The following is a 19,327-nucleotide window of genomic DNA, read 5'->3' on the forward strand; positions in this document are numbered from 1 at the left end:
AGATTGGTGCCCTTCATCTCATCATGACCCATAACTGCTGGCTTTTGATCATCTAGAACTCCTAAATTCTGTTCACTGACCATAGCTTCTTACCTTTCTCTCTTTCCCTCTAACTCTGTCTTCCTAAACATCATGTCCAGTCATTCCATTCTTCCCTGCTTTCCATATCCATCTCCTCTGCTTTGGCTTTATAAACCCTTTGCATTCTTGTCCCTGTACTTACCCAGTTCAACTTTATGCTATCCTCTACCCTTGAATCCCCTTGATCCTTTGTTTTGTCATTGCTTATGACTTTTCAAACTTTTTAAACCCCAACTCTGCTGTTATGTCCAACATCTAACTTATTGACTCCTGCTGCTACTGTAGGAAGTCACATAAGTGTTTTGACCTGATCCATTTTAAACTTATGTTATTTTCTGATCATTAATATCATATAAAGTGGAGATTCCCAAACTTATTTGGCCTACCTCTCCCTTTAAAAAAATTATTCAGCTCCCCGCCCCCAGAAATCTACTTTTTCTTTAACTCTTTAATGGCTTTTTTGAAATTTGCATCATTTCAAAAAAATATAAAATATTAGAAAAATATACATCTTAAATTTAAGAATTTATTGTAAATTTGTGGCTTTTTCTTGCATTGACATTTTGATGCTGCAATATTGCTATGTAACTGTATAATATTGTATTGTATATAAGCCATTACATGCACACATTCCTGCAGATGCTTCCTAGACTTTGTGACAATGGGCAACTCGCTTGCCTGCCAAAACTTGCTTGTGAAGACCAATTGGTGGACTTGACCACTGATTGGTTATAACTTGCATTTTGTGTGTTTATTTGGAAAATAATGTAATCACCATGACTTTAACTCTGTTACACAGCAGATGAAACATGTATGCTTGGTTTTTCAAAATTTTCTTATCTTCTCTTTCTTCATGCTTCCACCCTTATTTTTATTCAATGCCCCCCAATTGCACCTGAGGCTACTACTGCCTCCCCATTATTCCAGTGCCCCTTGGCGGGTGGTATGGCCCACTTTGGAAACCTCTGAGAGAGACATACACTCAAATAAGCTTTGCCTCTGTAATGGAGGATTTCCAGCACAGAGACCAAAAGAAAGAGGGACTCTTTAGAAATTGTGAGGTCCTCCAGATATTATAGTTGGCAAGTAGCATCATGATGACTTGGTCGAGATCCAAAATATTGTAGAGTTTCCTAAGTGAAATCAGTAATCATTTAACATAATTCAAGAAAAACCAAGTAGGGGAATCTTATTGTCCAGACTATAAAATACAGTTTGATGATAGACAATAATTCAGTTCAATAAACTTTTACTTAAACTGGAAAGCAGGACAGGGTGGAGGGAAGGACACCAAGGGGTACCTTGCATGGCTTGGCATCTTCTGTTGAGTTTATTACAAGTAGAGGTACAGATGGGAAACTGAGTGATCTGGAAGTCTAGGTCCTGCCCTCCCTAAAGGAAAGCTTTGGGAGGAGTTGAGTGCTCTATCTTCCAGCCCTCTAATTAGAGGAGAAAGGAGGCTGAGAGAGTGCTGAGTATTCAAGGCTGAATTAAACAGTATTATGAGGTTTCAGGTGATGAACTTATCCTGGAAAAGCCATCTTGATCTGTGGGATTCAGTCCAAGCAGAGCTGCAGATGCAAAGTGGAGGGGAGAGTATGAGAATGAATAATTGATAATATGAATGTTAGCAATTATGTGGCATAGTGGATAGAGTGCTAGGCCTGGAGTGTGACCTTGGGTAAGTCACTTAACCCTGTTTGCCAAGAAGACCCCAAATGCGGTCATGAAGAGTCAGACATACAGCAGATGTGGACTTAGGGAACTGTGCTTACATAGACCATGAGTAAAAGAATATGCTGGATTCTAGTTGGGAAATTTTAATGACAGCAAACTTCTCACTGAAGCAAAGTCATTTAATCCCATAGTCTCTGAAGAATTAAAGTTGCGGATTTCCCTTAGAGTAATTGATACAAGCATAGTAGATGTGAATAGGCTGCAGAAATGACATAAAGGCTTAGCATTCTTCATGGTCACATAGAAAGAGTTCTGGAGATGAATTTTTCTTACTTCTCATCCTTTTCAACTTTTCTGCAACCTTTGACACCGATCAACATCCTCTTCTGAGACAGCTAGAGAGCAATGTCATGAGACAGGAAGACCTGAGTTCAAATTTGGCCTCCACTACTTATTAGCTGTATGACCCTGTGCAAGTGACTTAACTATTTGCCCCAGTTTCCACAGCTGTAAAATAGGGTTAATAGTAGTACCTGCCTTGCAGTGTTGGTGTGAGGATTAAATTATAGTATTTGTAAAATGCTTAGCACAGTGCCTGGCTAGGCACAAAGTAGGTGCTATGTATGTGCTTATTCCTTTCTCTTTCTCCCCTTCTTGATACTCTTATCTACATAGGTTTTTGTGACACTGCTCTCTCCCGATTCTCCTATTCCCCTGTAAGTATGTGCTGATCCTTTTACTGACTCCCTGCTATTCCTACATAAAACACTCCATCTTCTGGCTCCATGGATTTTTACTGGCTGTCTTCCCATGTTCAAAGTTTCCTGGCTTCCTTGGCTTTCTTTAAGTCTCAGCTAAAATCTACCTTATGCAAAAAGCCTTTACTGGTCCACGTTAATGTTAATGCTTTCTCTTTAGGATTATCTCCAATTTATCATTTCCTCTCCTTTCCTTTCCTCCCTCTCCCTCCCCTCCCTCCCCTTCGTCTCTCCTCCTCTCCTTTTCTCTTCCTCTCCCTCTTTCTCTCCCTCTCTCTCTTCTCACTCTTTCTCATTTTCTTTCTTTCCTTTCTCCCTTTCCTCCCCTGTCTCTTTCCATAGATCTAGATCTATAGATAATCTTTTTGTGCCTACTTGTTTACTTATTGTAAGTATAGTATGTATGTATATATGTATGTATATAAAAGTACATATTGTATGTAGTCCATTAAACTCTGAGCTCCTTGAGGGCAAGGATTGCTTTTGCCTTTGTTTGTATCCTTAGCACTTAGTGTAAGGCTTGGATATAGTAACCATTTAATAAATGTTTGTTGACTTGACTTGACACTTGGAGTCAGAAGACCTGGGTTTGAATCCTAACTCTACCTTATATCTCAGAACACTGTAGTTTCTGATAGTTGACCCTGAGGATAATGAAGACATTAAGGCTTACTTAAGTAAGCCTTAGCATATTCCAGTAAAGATCTCTGTTCAAGAAGTGGCAGAAAGGCTATCATTGAGGAAATGTATCATCAGAAAAGGAGGTTGCTTTCATCCTGTAGTATGAGTGAGGATTGATTAGTCAATAAATCTAGTACTTCCTTTATACTTTTCAAAATGATATTAAAGATGATCTGTGGTGTGTCCGGATCTTCTGTGGAGAATGTGTTAAAGAATATGAACAAGGAATCACAAAATGAAAGAGCATGAATAGATTGTGATCTGTACCACTGGAGGCAAAAACACATTAATGGGATCATAGATCTATTGAAATATACATCATTACATTGGATACTGAGGTATTGAATCCAGATAGGGTGGTTTGATTGTCACTAAAGATCACAGTAGATCTCTGTACCAACACTTGCAAAGCTATTCTATTTTTATTCCTTGGGCCTTTTTTCATCTATAAGTACTCTTCTGATGATCTGGCTTAGTTTGGTCTTGTGCCAAGTTGTTTGCAAACTTGTTTCCTCTGCTTTCAGCTGTTTTGCCATCTCCATAATGTTTTGCTCACAAGTTTATACTCTAAACTTATTATGCCCTTGGCTATTATGTCATATTTGAATTCCAAGAAGAGTTTTGTTTTTATTCAGTAGGCAATCATGAACCATTGAGGAGTTTTCAGCAGTAGAGTGACATGATTCAAAGTATACATTTAAAGGATTATCTTGGCAGGAATATACACATTAAACTGGAAAGGAGAGAGACATATTAGGTAAGAAGTTTAATGAATGTTTGAATAAGGTTGAGTAAATAGAAGTGGAAAGGCAGGGACAGATGAAAGAGATCACAAAGGAAAAATCCAGAGGTCTTGGCAACTGATTGCTTCTGGGGGATAAGGAAGAGGAAAGGAAAAGCCAGAAATTTTATGTCTTGGTTATTGGGAGAATGCTTGTACCATCAATAGAAAATGTTAAGTCAAAAGGATGGGTAGGAGGGGAAAAGACACTGCAGTTTTGATAATGAAACACCTAATTGTTGGGAATGGAAGTGGGGGGCTGGTACAGGTAGATGAGATAATTAGTACATTTGTCAAAGGTTTGTGATGCTGAAGGAACTGGCTTCTGTAGGTTTTTGTTGTATAGTACTGGTATAAATTCTTTTTTTTTTTTTCAAAATTAGGCCTTAATTTCCTTTGAATATATTTGTCCAAAGATCTAATGACTATAGTATGTATTTGAGACTAATTTTGTGTAGTTGCTAAGAGATGTACATTTTGTACTGTTCCAAGTTTTTTTTGAATTACATTTTACTCAGTTTAATGACGTTGCTAATTTTCTGTTTATATTTTGTTTTGAATTTATATAAAAATGTATTACTAATCAAATGAAGCCATGCATCTAATCTGTCATTTCCTCTCATTTATCTACAAACCATCTATTTTAATTCGAAGAAGTTAGAGCAGTTCAGTTCACCAATTTTTATTTTGATCACTAAATTAGATTAGGCCATACTATAGTGCATCAAACTAGATTTACTAGCATCTCTTCATCCAGCAACAATTCAGTGTATGAAGTAAGCAGAGATGATGGGAGGATTGGGGCTTTTGCTAAGAGAGAATCTTTTAGCTTTTTATCTGATATGGATGGCAGTGCAACATTAGATGCATTCGCTGTGTCCTACCTTTCCCCATTAAGTTCTGAAAGAATTAATGCCTCTGAGTTTTAAAGGCAATATTAAAGGTTGACTATAGGTGGTCAGTACATAATCACTAGTGCTGCATTCCTGGATATTATGTTTGGGTACCAGTCAGACACTATAAATTCTAGTTTCTATCTCAATCAAGAATAAGTAGCAAGCTTTCCTCAGTTTTTTAAAATGTCATTTAATCTATTTTCCTGCAAATTTCTTTCAATAACCAATTGGAAGATGGAGCTAGATGAAGCATTTAGCTTAAGGAAGTTATGTTCTGCCTCAGCTGGTGATTACCAAATGCCAGAAAGGAAGAGGGCTATGATTTTTATCCTAATCAATGACTCATTGGAGGTATTATGCTATTAGTAGGCATAATGCCTCAAAAAAATAAACTAATGAAGGAAATTAATTACTTGTTTTGTAGTATAACTTGTTCACATTTTCTTACATGCTTTTGAAAGCAATTGTATGTATCAGGTTTATAAAATTCACAAAGGAGTTTACTTCTCCACCTTAGGTTAGATGTTATGCCTATTTAAGCTGTCAAACTTTAAGTCTCACACAATAGTGGTGAGTCATAAAATGTATGAAACAGCTGTGTAATGATAATTTATCCCCTAAAACTTGAAGCTTTCATGGTGCTGTATGTTTTGCCTCATATTATGAAGATGAATTTTGCAGTGCAATATGTTTGATGCTTATGCTGTATAGCATATGTGTGTGTATGTATACACACACACACACACACACACACACACACAGAGGATTGCTATTGGGTATCTTTTAGAAGTTCTTGCCTTCCTGTTCAATAGTCTTTGCTCTAAAGCAGAAGGAACTGTGCTGAAACAAAAAGTATTTTAACTAAGACTTGTTTTAATACAAAAAAGAACATGGGGCTGGGTTATGTTAATTATAGAGCACACAATTATGCAACAAAAATAATTGGCAACACAAGGTATTTGTGGAAAGTCTATGTGTATATGTATATACATATATGTATCATGAAGCTCAGTATTTTTAAAGAACTGAGAAAAGATAACTATTTTGGGGGGAAGTATTATGAAGAGAGAATTTTAAGGATAAAGCTAATCTATGTGGGGAAATGACATATACATATAATGTGTGTTTGTGTGTGTGTGTGTATATATATATATATATATATATATGAAGAGAACATCTAGGTCTTGTTTGACATTTGAAAAAATCAGCTAAGGTAAGTAATCCCTATGAGAATGGCTCCTAAATCACTTTCTTGCATCAATCAGTGTTATTTTTTGGGCATGAAAAGAGTTATAGAATTGTTTAGTAGTGACATCATAATATAGTAGGAACTTGTACCTGTCATTCTGGACTGACTAGCTATTTCCAAATACTTAAATATTTACCCTTTTGTTAAGAGTAGGATATTCATGGGCAAGAACACATAAACGTAAACCTGGTGGCCTATGTAAGCTGAATATAACACATATCCTGTTTGCTATGCAAGTGCTAGATTTACTAGTTATCTCTTCTTGAGATGTTCTTCTGAGTACCTGCCCTTCCTGCTTTCTTCTCCTCCCTCCAGTTGTCACCAACATACATGTACACATTTACACAGTTTAGGTTGAATGTGGAACATATGATGTTGCAACAAAAATGTTACATTATTCTCCCTGGGTCAGTACTTTAATTCTCCTGGAGGGTTTTTGTGGCTTCTGATCTGTTTTCTGATATACTCCTGGTGACTTCCTCTCTTTTGTCTCTTTTTGGAATCAGGGTCTTAGTCTCATGTCCAAATGCTGTTTTGTGGAATGGGTTTCTTGGTGCTCAATCATGTCATTTTTGGAGCACTTTACTTGGCCTTTCTGGTCCCTTGATCCAGTGACCACTGTACATTATACTACCTTAGACATATGGTATGAAGTAAAACTGTTTATTAACTTACGTTAATAACATAAAACCACTAGTTTAAACACAGAGAGAGAGAGAGAGAGAGAGAGAGAGGTTGCACATAGAGAATGAAAAAGTGGGAGGGTATGTAATTAAAGCTACAGAGTGACTGAGTCCTGAGGCAGTGGGAAACACATGTATACACATATGAAGAGTAGCTTGTCCAAAGAAGACAAGTACAAGATTCCACTTCCTCCCATTTTATCCTCATGAAGATCATTGTTATGTGTTACTATTCAACAAGCATTTATTATCTGTATTCCTAATAACCGTGTACCTTTGTACTTATTCACTGTGATTTTGTTCCCTAAAGTTCTCTCCCTTCCTCCTATGGCACAACCAATAAGTAAAGAAGACACTGTTCATTTCCCTCTAATACTCATCATTAGTCTTAATTCCATCCAATGAGATAAAATTGTTCCACCAAGGTTTTTTCCACCTAATATTCCCAAGTAGGCTTAATCTCTCTATCTCTTTAAGTTCTAGAACTTTAAAAAATTATCTATTTTTAACGAAAATCTTTTTTTTTTTTTTTTGGGCAATTGGGGTTACGTGACTTGCCCAGGGTCACACAGCTAGTAAGTGTCAAGTGTTTGGTCTGAGGCCGGATTTGAACTCAGGTGCTCCTGACTTCAGGGCCAGTGCTTTATCCACTGCTCCACCTAGCTGCCCCGTGAAAATCTTTTAAAATGTATTGCATATGTTCCTGTCACCTTCAACAAAGTACGCTAAACATAATTTCTTTTTTTCTTGATGCCTCAGGAGTCCATCACCATAGAACCCAGTTGTTATGATACACATCACATGTGGCTATACACAATCTCTCTCTAGTCATACACACATATGTGTCTACACACATACATATATACACATACATACATGTGTATGTGTATACACATACATACATATACACACATATATAATTTAAATTCAATTAATTTTTAAAAAATATTTGTTGGTCTCTTTTGTTTTTACATTATTGTCATTTCTGAATATGCCTTCCCTCATAGGCCCTCTTGCTTGGTGAAAGACTTTAGATTTTTGTATTCAATTGTAAAACTCATTTAAAAAGAAGATAATTAAAATATATGAGACTTAAAATACTAAACTGATGATAATATTCTTTATCATTCCTATGGCATACCATATTCAAAAGAGGAAAGAATATAGGTAGTTTTGAAGCACAAGACCATGGCATGTTATGAAGCTGGTTGTTCAAAAACCTTGTTTATTATTAGATGGAATGCTGGGTGTAGGCTGGTATGCTTCATATTTGCATGTAGCCTAAAAGTCGTGTTTTTTATCCTCAATAAATATCATCTTTGTTGGAATATCTGTAGTCAGTGTAGCTACAGTGAGGGCCTTTTACTTAGGAAAGGACATACTTCATCTAAGACTGTTTTCTTTCTTTTTCTTCATTCTTTTCCCAAATAGCTTTAAGTTAAGGTGCTTCTTTTTTTTCTCATTCTATTATTGAGAATGCACCAGTTGTCTTATTTAGCACCCTCTTGGTGCTCAATAACTATTAAAAATAATAATAATTATTATTAGATCTAATGATGATGACAGATTAGGAATAACTGAATTTACTACATGAAGTCTAACGCTTTTGGTAATATCCAGTGCCAGACTGAAAACCTGACAAAAGGTAATTTTGTATTTAATTTACACACACACACACACACACACACACACACACACACACACACTCTTTATTGTCTTTTTCAGATTAAGAAAAAAAATCATGATCAGCAGTCAGAAAGTAATATAATGTTGGATAGAATTTAAAATTTTAAGTTCAGTAATGTTGAATGTACTTTGTACATAATTATGTTGGTTTAGTAATGATATTAAAATGCAATTCCTTTTAGGTATTAAGGTTTGAGAAATTCTTTGTTGATAGGAAGTTTCATTTTCATTAAAGTTCTTTTAAACTGCCATATTAAGTTATTGCATAATGTAGTTTTTTAAAACTGTGTTGTTCATAGAAATATTTTCTTCTGTGTGTCCATTGTAGAAAGCACTGTCTATGTTAGCATTTCAAAATATTTTTTCAACGTTCACTGAAGCTGTGTTTTTTGTGAATCAAATGTTAGGCTAAGTTGAATGTTTATGTGGTTTGATGCAGGAATTATATATTAAGAAGATTTCTGACCAGAGTTCCCAATGAAGTAAGGTGGAGAAGATTACAAAGAAATTTGTAACTTTATTTCAAATGTTTGGTAAATATTAGCCATTGACATCATTACTATATCTTAACAGTTTCATTGTTTCCCTTTGATTATTGTAATTTTTTTTAGAACAAACATTTTTAAGCATGTTTCCAAAACAAAGTCTCATTTTTGTGACGATATTCTTTGAGTGGTTTCAGAATTTTTTCAGGATTTATATGAAATCATTTTGACAGCTGATACTTGAGTCATTGATCCAAATAAAAGTAATTATCAGGACAGTATCTTAACTACTCATATTATCATTTTCTTAATAAGTGTGTAGACTATTATGTATAGCTACAGAACAGCAATTGATACTGTTTCCAGTCAGTAGATTATTCTGGATCTGATTTTTTGTTCTTTTTAATGGAATGTGTAAATAAGCAAAAATCTGAAGTATCAAAGGTGGCAACAATTTACTCCCTTATGATTCAATATGACAAATACTATGGGAATTTGACATTGTTTTAAGCTTTTCATGAAAAAAAATTGATCATAAAACCAGTGAATTACATGTTAAAAGTTTATTCTTAAAGTAGTTTTTTTGATTTCTTAATTATCTAAAAAAGCCTCTAAGTAAATTTGTACTATTTCCATAACATTCATGCAGCAGAAATTTCAGGGGTTCATTTTTTCTATTCTATATTTACTTCACTTTCTACATTGCTAGGATATAATTCTCTTTAGATTTTCTAAAATGAGTAATTTTTATGGGATCCTTTTTATTTTGAAAAAACTGTAGCAATGCACCACTCTTTATAGTGTTTAAGCATCTATAAAATGAGGAGATTGGAGTACATGGCCTTTGAAGTCATCCCTTACTACTCTAGATCAATCTAGAGCCCCCTTTGGAAATGTGTAATGCATCTTAACCAAGATGGAAAGCTTACTAGATGCTAGCCTATTATTGTAATATTCAGCATATTTCTGTTACCCTTTAAAGCCTTTTCTTTATTTACTTATTTAGGATTAAAAATAATTGCTGTTAAAATGAGGTATTTAAAATAACTCGAATTGGAAGGTAGAAGTGGGGTGTATAATTGTGGATTCGGTCAGTCAATAAACATTTATTAAATGAATACTATGTACCAACCACTGTACTAAGTGCTGGAATATAAAAAAAAAAACAGTCCCTGCTCTCAAGGAGCACAGTCTAAGAGGGGAGACAAAGGGCAAACAAATATATACAAAGCAAGTTGTGTATGGGATAAATAGGAAATAATTAACAGTGAGAAGCCACTAGAAGTAAAAGGGGTTGGAAAGGTTTTCTAGAAGGTGGGATTTTAATTGGAACTGAAATCAAGGCAGGGAGGTCAGTAGTCTGAGCAGAGGAGAGAGAACATTCCAGGCAGGGGACATCGAAAAATGTCTGGAGCCAAGAGGTGGACTGTTTTGTTTGTGAAATAGCCAGCAGGACAGTGTCACTAGATGGAAGAATACGTGTCAGGGAGTAAGGTATAAGAAGACTGGAAAGTTAGAAGGTGGCTAGGTTATGAAGGACTTTGAATATTAGAGTATTTTGTATTGGAAGGCACTAGGAAGCCAATAAAGTTTATTGACTAGGGGGAGAGTGACATGATCAGAGCAGTTTGTTGTAAGAGAAGTGATGGAATGGGAACAGGTAGAGGGGTTAGCCTTGGTAAGGAATAATGTCTCATATGAGACATGGGGACGAAGTGGTAGAAGGCCTCTGAGTGATAGGAGATTGGGAAGAGAGAAGAAGAGGGAGCTGAGGTCAATTGACCTAATTTTTTTTTTCCATGAAATGTGATGGAAGGTTCTCAACTGAGAGAGCCATGGGAATTTTGAGGAAGGATAAAAAGAATTAGAAGAGCTGCTGTGGAAAGTGGGGCAGTGGGTTGGTAAGGAAGATGTGGTAGGATTGCCTAGCAGCAATGAGGGCCCAGTTGACATTGTGTAACATAGATTTGTATTTTGACATTTTGGAATTCTTGAACATAGAGGTGAAATATCTTGAAGGCACGATCAAGGGTAATGACCATCTTTATGCATGCCTGATGTGGAGGAGTACCTCATGATAAGTGAATTGGTTGAGGACCCAAATGTTTAGGGTTTTTGAGGGAGAGTTAATATGTATGTTGAAGTCCCCAAGAATTAGGGGAGGAGTTGAGGAAGAGAGAAAAATTATGAGCCAGCTATTGAACTCTTTGAAGGAGGTAGGGTAGTGAACTTTGGGGGTCTGTACACAATAGCTACCAGAATTTTGATTGGGTGGTATATGAATAACATGAACTTTAAAGGAAAAAAGATTACTGAGAGATGGAAGAGGGGGGAGAACCTGGAAGTAGTAATGGGGAACAAGAAGTATTCCAATTTCCTCACCTCAACCAGTGAGCTAGGGAGAATGAGTGAAGGTGCATCCATTACTAGAAAGGATGCCCAGGGAAGCTGTGCCATCAGGAGGAGACAGATTTCAGTATGAGCTAATAGATGGAACAAGAGGAAAAGATTTATACTGAAGGGAGGTTTGTTGCCTATGGAACAGGCATTCCAGAGGGCACAGTGGAAGGGTTGTATGGAGTTACCTTGAAACTTTGAGGTAGGAGGGCTGATAGGAATGGGAATAGAGAATTTGTTGGTGGGGGTGGGGAATTAGGTTTGAATGATGAACTCCAGGCGTTCAGAGTTACAGGGATGAAAAATGTATAACCAGGTTTGAGAATGTTCATTATTGAATGAAGGGTGCCTTCCTCTTACCTCCGAAGATAGGCATAGCAAGAGATGAAAGATCTGAAGTCTAGGTGAGTGTTGTTCTTGGAAAACAACAATGGAGAACCTTCTCCACGTTCCACTTGGGAAATTAGGCTGGTAACAGAATGTGGAAGTTGCTTTCTGCTGGCACAGATGGAAATAGTTGCTTTGGGGCACATAAAATGTGCCTTGTTCTGCCTCTTGTCAGGGGACACATTCCACCCATCAGGAGATGGAAGGTATATGGTTCTAGTGCAGGGTCTGAGATTTTCTTACCTGAGGAGGCTGACTATGAGGCAACAGCAGGAATGGTAGACTCCCTGTGCATGGGAAAATCTTTTGGGGCAGATGGAGGACACCAGGCCTGCCCCGTCACAGCCTTTCCTTAGGGGATAGGCTGTACCCAGCAGGAAAAGATGGAAGGCACAAGGTGGTAGCACAACAGTGTACTGAATGAATAATTCATAATAATTGTTATTAATTATGTTTGGTTAAAGACATGCATATGTAGGTTCTAGAAAGCATAGCATTGATTTGTAAGTGGTGTTTTATTGTTATTTTAGTGCCAACTGAGATTTAAACCTGAAATTAGGAGACTTCAAATAGCTTAAGTTGAAACTAAGTTGCTTACCATTTGTGATCTAAACATTTTGCCATAGTTCTTTCAAAAATTCAAAATATATCTCTATTAGGGAATGTATAGGGTGCTTATAGATACGAAGATAGATATGGCCTTGCTTTCAAGTAGCTACTTACTTCCCATGACCCACTCCTCCATCCCACCTCAGCCACACACAAGAATTGTTATACCTTTGATCTTGCCATTATTCACAAATGTACCATTTTCAGGAATTCTGAAATCTCCTTATCTAACTATAACCTTGACTTTTCCCTTCTTCCTCTTTTTCTCTATATCAAACCCTACTCTACATTTGCACTGTGACCTCTGTTCTGTTAGGCCATTTCTTGTCCCCATCTTGACCCCTTGGTGAACTAATTTAACTCTACATTGTCCTTTTCTCTTGAAACCCTACCTATCTTGTCATTTCTCTGATTGAACCCTTCTGAACTTTAGCCTTGGATCACTCCCACCATTCTGAGTCTTCACTCCTACATGTGTGCTGCTGAATGAAGGTAGAGAAAATCACAAAACCACTGTGACAAGGTCCACTACAGATTTATGTTACATGAGCTCAACTGGGCCCTCACTGCTGCTAAGCAGTCCTACTGTGCCTTCCTTATCAACTGCCTTTCCCATTCTTCACAGTGGCTCTTCCAATTCTTTTCATCCCCCCTGAAACCCCAAATCTGGAAGCAGGGAATCTGATTGGAAAGCTATTCTAATTATAAAAACACTAAGTAACACATACCTGAACCTTGGTGATAGAAGTGGGAATACAAAGGGAGAGGTGGGAGAAAGAAATACTGAGGAATCTGAATTTGTAGGATTTGGCAAGTATTGAGATGAAAGGGCCAAAATTTAAGAACAGAGTACTAGAATAGTAAAATTAGAATGAGCAATGTTTTAGAATGGGTAAGAATTGATTGAATGGAGAGGTCATGGGAGAATAAGACTTAGAACTGGAAGATTTTAGAGATAAACTAGTTCAACCTCTTCATTTTACAAATGAGGAAACTGAGACGGGGGAGGGGGAGTGAACATTCTTGTCCAAGGTCATAGAAATTATAAATGATAGAGACAGAATTCAAAATCAAAATCAAAATCAGTTCCTCTGACTCTAGATCTTCTAGATCATGTGAGTTTGGTTCTGTACATTTTAAATTTGTCTCTTTGATGCTCAGGTGGAAGTTAGATCTGGCATCCAGAAGAGCTGTCATAGCTATATGCACTTATTTGAGAGGCGTCTACTAAGAGGTGATGATTGAAGTAATAGGAGTAGATGAAGGTTCCAAGAAAGAAATTGAAGAAAAAAATGACTCAATAGAGAACCTTTGGAACATTTAATTTAGGAGGTGAGAGGAAAAAGAACCTGGGGAGTAGAGAGAGGAGCATATATAGATGGAGGAGTGCATATGAGTATTTAGAAAAGTAGTAGATAGGAGTAAGGAAAGTACATTGTGATGGACATCAGAGTAACCAGTTTAAAAGTTTAAGAAGTTGCAGGGAATTCAAGAAAGATGAAGACTGAAAAAAAAGTCCAATTGTTCCTTATCAATCTTCTCTGGACATAGAGAACAACTTCAATTATCTAGATATGCTGGTGCTCTTTCTAACAAAATGGCTTAGCCAAGAAATTCTTGACTTGTCTTAATGATAATTATATTCTTCAAAAACTGGAGAAAATGAGAACTACTATTCTCAACATACTTCTGATCATTAAGGAGGATGGGTTGTTGGAATAAAATTGATGGAACTTTGGAGGAAAGTACTCACATATCCTAAAATATTTAATAGAAAAGAAAAAAATTGTTCATAGACTGATAAGTATGTTCAAGGAATCTATCAACCAACTTAGATTTTTAAAAGACATGTATAAAAGATGGAAACATGAATACCTAAAAAAATGATGAATAAAGAGAAAAGTATAACATGGTCCTGTTATTACAAGATTCAGAGCATTAAATATCAGAATATGCTGCCCCTAGGAAGGAATACTAAGGACAACAAAAAAATATATGTTTTTTAAAAAGTTATATTGGGGAAAAGAAGAGTATCAGAGAATTAATAGGACTAGTTGGTGGGGACTGGAAGAAGATAATGGACAATGAAAAGAAGAAAGAAATACTCAATTTTAATTTTGCTTCTCTATATTGTGCTAAGTAAAGTGATAATTTTGCACTGGAAAATAACTAATAGGAAATTATGCTTCAGCTAAGTAAGGAGATAAGATAAATTTCATCCCAAAATATTGAAAGAAATGATAAAATCTCTTTGAGTTGTACATCTATAATCCTATGAGCACTTCCAGTGAGCATAGCTCTAATTGCTTTTTTTTTTAAAAAAGCTTTTCCTTTCATTTCAGCTAAAATCTGCTTTTCTATATCTTCTAAGTATTAGTCTTGCTTCACTACTTTGAGACCAGACATATCATATGTAAATCTTTTCTACATGACAGTTCTTCAGATCATAGAATTTCAAGGCTAGAAGGGAATTTCAAGGTCATAAAATCCAGTTCATTCATGAAAAAGAATCTGTGGTATAACTGAAAAGCAGTGTGGTGTATTATATAAGGCATGACACTTAAAGTTAAGAAGATCTGACTTCCAATCCTACATCAGGTACTTAGTAGACGTGTAACCCCTGGCAAGTCAGTTTGCCTCTATATATCAGTTTCCTCATCTGTTATTGAGGAAGCTGACAGATTCAATGGCCTCTAAGGTTCCTTCCAGCTCTAAATCTATGACTGTGTATTACAAAGATCTTATGATAAGTGGTCATTCAGTATTCACTTAAAAACCTCTAATGAAGGTGAACACACTATTTCCCAAAACAGTTCATTAATTTTTTTAGATAGCCTGAATTTCCTGGAAGTTTTTCCTTACATCAAGTTTAAAATCTGCCTTTTTAGAACTTTCACTCATTGCTTCTTCCACATAGGAGTACTTCAGTTATTATAAGAGAGCTGTCATGTCCACGCCAACCAACATGCCTAATCTTTGCTTCTTTTGGCTTAGCATTCCCAGTTTTTTTTTAACTGATTCTAATATGGCATGACTTTGAGATCCTTCACCAAAGTCCTATGAATTAAATCCAGCTTATTAATATCTTTTTAAAAAAGTGGCATCCAGAAGTTAAATATGTGATCTAACTAGCAGAGTAAAGCAGAACAATTATATTCCCAGTCCCTTTCTTAGTGCAACCTAAGATCACATTAGAGATAGGGATTTATTTTTGTTTTTGCTTCCGTATCACACTGTTGACTTCATTGAGCTTGCAGTTTATTAAAACCCAAAGACCTTTTCCCCCAAACTTCCTAGATAACCCCTCCCCTCATTTTATGCTTGGATTAAAAAAATTAATTCTACAAGTGTAAGACTTTACATTTATTCCTGTTAAATTTCATCTAACTAGATTTGGTGCAATATTCAAGCTTAAGATCTTTTTGGAACCAGATTCAGCTATCCCATGTGTTAGCCATCTCTTCTGGCTTTGTATCACCTGGAATTTTTATAAATAGGTCACTTGTGCTTTTCTCCAAGTTATTGATAAATATGTGAAAGAGCAGAGGGTGAGGCAGAGATGTGTAAGGCACTCCATTAGACTTCTTTCTGAGTTGCATCAGAATTGTTACTGACTACTCAGTATTATCATCTAGAACAAATTTTTCCAACTTGTCACCAAAAATAACATGAGAAATTTTGTGAAATGATTTGCTAAAATTAAACTATTCCCCAATAGACACATGGTCAAAGAACATAAGTACTTTTCAAAAGAGAGAAAAATGGTCAATAACCACCTTAATTCAAAATCAATAATAACCAGAGAATGGCAAATTAAAACAACTCTTTGCTGGCAAAGATGGGAAAATACATTGTTAGAGGGGCTTTGAAAAGACAAAGATGATTTTTTTCTCCATTCAACCACTTCCCTCCTTATCCTAGATGCATTAATTTTGTCCTTCCATAAACTTTTCAATCTCAAGTGATCAAAGTTATCTATTTTATCTTTTGTAATTGCCTTTATCACTTGTTTGTTTAAGAATATATCCCCTACCTGTGGCTGTGAGGGATATATGATCAATTTCTATTTTAATTTTCTTATAGTATGATCTTTAATGTTAAGGTCTTTTAGGATGCATTGTGGAATATGGTGTATTCCATATTCCAGACTGCTTTTGGTTTTCCAAGCAGTTTTCCTTAATGAAATAAGAAGGTCTTTTCTCCAGATAATTTATGTTTTCTACTTTATTGAACACTAGATTATCGAGTTCTGTTGTTTTTGGTTCTCCATTGTCTAGTCTTTCTATTTTTAAACCACAGACAGATGGTCGTGATGACTGCTGCCTTATGATATAGTTTGAGTTCTGGAAGTGCCCTTCTCTCTTTGTCCCTATTTGTTTATATAATCCCTTCGTATTATAGTTTTTTTTTCCCAAATGAATTTTGTTATTATCAAATTCTATAAAGTATTCCCTTGGTAATTTGATTACCATAGAATTAAAAGTGTAAATTACTTTTGGGTAGAATTGCTATTTTTATTATATTGGCATGGCTTTGCCATGAAGATTGAATAATCTTCCAGTGATATAAATTGTTCTTCATTTCTTTAAGGAACACTTTGTAATTGAATTTATACAAGTCTTTTGTGTACTTTGGTAGGTCAATCCCTAAGATATTTATGCATTTTTTTAGTTATTTGGAATGAGATTTCCTTTTCTATTATTGCTTCTTGCGTTTTTAAAAAAAATTATATAGAAATGCTGTTGATTTTTGAGGATTTATTTTATAGCCTGCAACTTTGCCGAAGCTATTGTCCGAACAGACAACAAATGGAAAAATAGCTGAAGCTATTTTTGCTGATTCCTAGAGTTTTCCAACAATCTTGTAATCAGCAAATGTTGTTGAATTGTTTTTCAGTCATGTCCAATACTTAATGACCATTTTGGGGGTTTTCTTGGGAAATAAGGATAATTTTATCTCCTCTTTACCTATCTTTATACATTTAATTTCTTTCTCTTGTGTGAGACTGGGTAAACTTAATTTCTCCTGGTATGTATTGGGAAAGGTTCCATCTTACCCTGGTTGCCATGGCACTTGAGCGGCCACCTTGGAGCATCATGGGGCCTGCTGGTGGGAGTGAGACCCTAGTAGTGTCCTGGTGTCCAGGTCAGGACCGCCCTTAGCATCCGTTGCAAGGGAGGTTGAAGAACACAAATGTGGCAGTGGGGAGAAGCAGATGTTGCGGTGGAGGGAACTGCACTGTGCCTGTGGGTGGTACTGTGAGCATGGTTGGGGTGGGTACTCTGACCATGGTGGGGGCTGCCTTTGCTGGGCTACCCCTCTACTGCCTCTACTGCCAGACCACAGGACATGGTAGGTCACTAACAGCTGATCATTCTTTAGGCCACATTGAGACTATGATACCAGGATTGAATCATTAAACTCACCTTTAGTGCAGGTATGCATGTAAAAATTTTTATGCATCAACAAACGGAAATATTTCTAATAACGTGTTATCACAGAAGATTACACTCTCATTTTACAAAGTTAGGGTTCCTACCCACAGCAGTCATTGGAAATTCTAGTACCATTTGAAGCTGGACCATATTTTAACAAAATACAGTGCTTCTCTTTTGAAAATTAAAGGCTTAATCCTCGAGAAGTAGATATGGTAGTATTTTTCTTCATTGATACTGAATTTTCTGAGGATCCAAAAATAGCAGAAGTTGATCTGATCACTCTCTTTTACATGTTTTTTGGAGCAAAAAGACATAAATTGCCAGTGTCAGATTATAATTGAAATTAGAAATATCTTTCCTTTGCCCTTTCTAAGTTTTCTATCACAGTTTTATAATATTTGAAAAATCATGTTCTTGGGTCTTTTTGAAAGAAGAATATTAGTGGGAAAAATTTTTATTTTAAACTGGAATCAAATGCAATGTTTTTTTCACAGACTACTTATGTTATCCTTTAGTTTGTATGAAACCACAAGGATAGAGATACTACTGAAGAAAAGTCTTGGTGTAAATTTTACCTTCAAACCACACTAGCAGATTTGTAAAATAACATTCAGATTATGCTCATTTTTGGGTGTGGTATATCAAAAAAGAAAAATCAATTCAGTTCCTTAAGATTGCAAGTATGGAGCTGGTGATCTGCTAAGATCACACTAGTACCAAAGCTGCTTGTAGTCTTAAATCCTGTGCTGATGGTATTTGTGATGTTAAAAGGGTTTCTCCTTGCCTGCCTGTACTTTGTATGATTTTTAGCATAAAAGATTGAAATTAGTGAAGTGACCTGATGTGGTTGTTCTACAGTTTTAGAGATGGAAGGTACTTTATATGGATCATCTCATTCAATTCTTCTGTTAAATGTGAAGATGCTGAAGCCCTAAGAGATTGAATGATTTGCGTAATATGTTATAACCAGCTGTATATACAGTTAGTGGCTTGAAGAGTAAGTAGAACCCAGATGTCTAACTAGCCTTTCCATTCTGCCATCATAGCTATCTTGAAATACATACACTTTGTTGCTATTTTTAAAAAAATCTGCTTCCAAACTGTGCCCAAAGGGCTATAAAACTGTGTGTACCCTTTGATCCAGCAATAGCACTTCTGGGGCTGTTTCCTAAAGAGATCATAAAAAAGGGAAAAGGATCCACATGTATAAAAATATTTATAGCAGCTTTTTGTGGTGGCAAAGAATTGGAAATTGAGGGAATACCCATCAATTGGGGAATGGCTGAACAAGGAATGGTATATAAATGTGATGGAATATTATTGTTCCATAAGAAATGATGAGCAGGCAGATTTCAGAAAAACATTCAAAAAAAGAAGACTTGCATGAACTGATGCTAAGTGAAGTGAGCAGAACTAGGAGAACATTGTATGCAGTAACAGATACATTATACGATGACCAACTTTGATAGATCTTTGATAGATAGTCTAAGACAATTCCAAAAGACTCGTGATGAAAAAT

At 35.9% G+C, this 19,327-nt stretch overlaps 1 protein-coding gene and 1 pseudogene across 3 annotated transcripts in view; both read left to right on the forward strand.

Annotated features, from left to right (window-relative positions):
- USP6NL (USP6 N-terminal like) overlaps positions 1-19,327 on the forward strand; it is a 199,725-nt gene that overhangs the window by 82,406 nt on the left and 97,992 nt on the right. The gene's annotated exons all lie outside the window — the stretch shown is intronic.
- On the forward strand, positions 17,635-18,149 carry LOC114025427 (annotated as a pseudogene).

Source organism: Vombatus ursinus, unplaced genomic scaffold (genome assembly GCF_900497805.2).
Source record: "Vombatus ursinus unplaced genomic scaffold, bare-nosed wombat genome assembly UNPS02014830.1, whole genome shotgun sequence".
In the NCBI taxonomy this organism is placed as follows: Eukaryota; Metazoa; Chordata; class Mammalia; order Diprotodontia; family Vombatidae; genus Vombatus; species Vombatus ursinus.